Raw genomic sequence first — 2862 nt, 5'->3', positions numbered from 1 at the left:
GTCACACCAAACGATCCCACTCTTTGATTTGGGAACATACCAACTGCCCCTCACTGGATCCTCTGCTCTCACTCTGACCAAGACTTCCTGCATCATGTCGGTCGTTTTCTCCCCAACTCTGTCATTCCACTTTGCTCCTTCGGCTCGTCTCTTGATGAAGCTACATGCTGTCCTGAGCCACCCTGCAACCGGGAAGTGTCCCACCAGCTTCCCGCACACCGAGAACAGTTCCCGTTAACTCACGCTGGTGCCCAGTTCAGGGATCTCGTTCCCACGCTGAAACACCAACGCACCGGCCTTGTCTCTCCATAGCTTGAGGCCCAGTGCAGCGCCTCCCTCCATGGCCTTTGGTGGTTTGGCAACCAGTCCGAACTTCTTCAGGTGGCCTATGACCTCCGTTGCTGGCATTATGGTTTCATTCACAAGGATGTCATCAATGTACGAATTGGTGGCCCTTTTTACTCTGTCCACCTTTCCCAGGATGGCCTTGAGAATTGTTGCCATAATTTTTGGCGCTGAATTTAGCCCAAACCCCAGCCTGGTCAAACAGTATGTCCGGCCCTTATACCTGACAAGCTGATGCTTCCACAGTCTCTCAGGCACATGCACCTGCAGGTATGCTGACTTCAAATCGACGATCGTGGAGGCCCCTGTCATCTGCCTCCATTCTCGCAAGACATCTGTGGCCTCGCCGCCCGTATGACATGATATGTGGTCATTCAGCTCTCGGAAGTCAAGCACTGGTCTGACCTTATGCTTCGTGGGCTGTACCACCGCCATCAGCGGCAGGACTCCGCTCTCTCCTTCTTCTTCCCAAGGGATCAATTTGCCCTCCTTAATCCACCGCTCCCCCTCCCCCTCGAACTCACTTCTGGCATCTCCTTTCAAAGTATGCTGGTAGCAGCCCACTTTATTTTTTAACGTCGGGGGCTCTCCCCGCCAGTGCCACTCCACTGTCCACCTTTGGCCATCGAAGGCGGCACGAAAATCCTGGTCTTCAATAGTGTGCACGGCATAGTTTTCTTCGCGGTTCTCACCAATGCACGGCGTCGCCATACACGGTTTCCCCGCGACCCCGAAAGTCACACCGGCCTCGTTGACAGTGACACCTCCTAAACGGGTGATTGCATCCATCCCCATCACCACGTCAATCTCATCCACCAAGTGGCCAACTACAATTGCTTGCAGCGTCAGCTTCGCTCCCTGCACCTCAATCTGCACGTCAGTAATGCCTTCACAGCGTACCTCTCTTCCGTCGACTGCCCTCACACTGCTTTCTCCACTCCACGTCTCTACCACTCCCGGAGTCATCAGGGTCGTTGTACAGCCTGTGTCCACGAGGGCACGTGACATCTTCCCATCCACTAGCACATCAACAACGGGTAGAAAAAATTGCGCCTTTATTGATCTGAAAGGGAGACCACTGGCGCAGTAGTCTCCCTTAGACCGTTTCCATGCAGACATTCGCTGGCTAAATGTCCCGTTTCTCGACAACGGTAGCAAATGACTTCAGGCTTGGGTAACTTGCAGTCTCGCATCATGTGCGGGCCCTGACATCGGAAACACTGTCCTTTGAACGGTCGCACACGTTCCTTGTTCGACCCCTCTCCGCTACTCCTTGGTCGGCCACCTTTTGCTGTCGCCGCTGCTGCCAACGGTGTCGATCTACAACACGAAACTAACCTACGAGCCCTCGTTATTATATCCGCCATGGGCATGGTGTTCACGTCCGGCAGTTTCTGCAATTCGACCGACAGGTGGTCAGGAAACCCAGTTACAAACGCCAACTTTACTGTTCGATCCAGCGATTCTCCCTCGTACCCCGCCAGTCTAGCCAACCTCCTAAGTTCGTTGGCAAACACATCGACCTGTTCGCCGGTCCACTTCGCTCTCCCCAGGCGAGCGTACGCCTCAAACATTCCTTCTGCGAAGGCCTCCATCAAGCGGATTTCTATTTTCTCCGCGCTAACTTGGTCCCTCTCTTCCATCTCTAAAAATAGCGCCAACGCCGGACCATCCAAGTAGAGCGGTAGAAAACTTGCCAAGTCGCATATCCCTTGGAGCTTCGCGACCACGTCCGTGTCGCCGCAAAACGGTTTAATTATATCACTAGAAATCCGGACTACACTCATAATTTTTTTTTTCTTATGGGCCGAAATAGCTTGTGGTGTGATGGAGGAAAAAAGACAAGAAACAAAAGGACAGAATGAAACGTTGGACCTTACCTTGTCGACCGCAGCGGAGTACACGATCGCTCCTGATCAGAACACGTCTTTCTCGTAACCTCTCTGTTTTCTGACTGACCCCACGTGCTAGCCTTCAACCGCGTGTCGCCGACTTCCGGTCTGGCTTCACTTCTGTTTGCCTCACCTCTCTCCACCACAACACACAGCCCACAACATATATATATATATATATATATATATATATATATATATATATATATATATATATATATAATGTATGTATGGGGATGGTTATAAATACGCAAATACATAAACGATGGACTTCTTTCAGCTTCTGTCTACCATATCTACTCACCATGTGGGTAAGAAGTAAACTTCTTACCACACAAAATTGTAAGTACCTTGAAAGAAAAATTATAGGTATAATTTCAACCATTTCTTCATGTGTTTTTGTTCCAACATAAGCCTTTTGTGTTGAGGTGAGGAAATACTATTTATGGTGTAATAAAACTCAGTCTTGAAACAAGAAATAAACTGGTGTCTTGTGTTGCCATTTAACTCTTTCCTTACCACTATCTTATCTTTCCGCTTTAGCTATTGGGAACGCAGAAAATAGGGTTTTATTTTCCCCATCTGATGTCCAGTTTGCCATATCGGGAGAGAAACCTAATTTCAA

General features: G+C 49.6%; 1 pseudogene; it reads right to left on the bottom strand.

Annotated features, from left to right (window-relative positions):
• The window catches only part of LOC149131111 (uncharacterized), a 3115-nt pseudogene extending 1511 nt beyond the window's left edge, over nt 1-1604 (bottom strand).
• Between the last annotated feature and the right edge of the window lie 1258 nt (nt 1605-2862).

Source organism: Octopus bimaculoides, chromosome 25 (genome assembly GCF_046866305.1).
Source record: "Octopus bimaculoides isolate indiv1 chromosome 25, ASM4686630v1, whole genome shotgun sequence".
Lineage (NCBI taxonomy): Eukaryota > Metazoa > Mollusca > Cephalopoda > Octopoda > Octopodidae > Octopus > Octopus bimaculoides.
The sequence above is the reverse complement of the archived record's forward strand: the minus strand, read 5'-3'. Positions and strand labels throughout refer to the sequence as shown.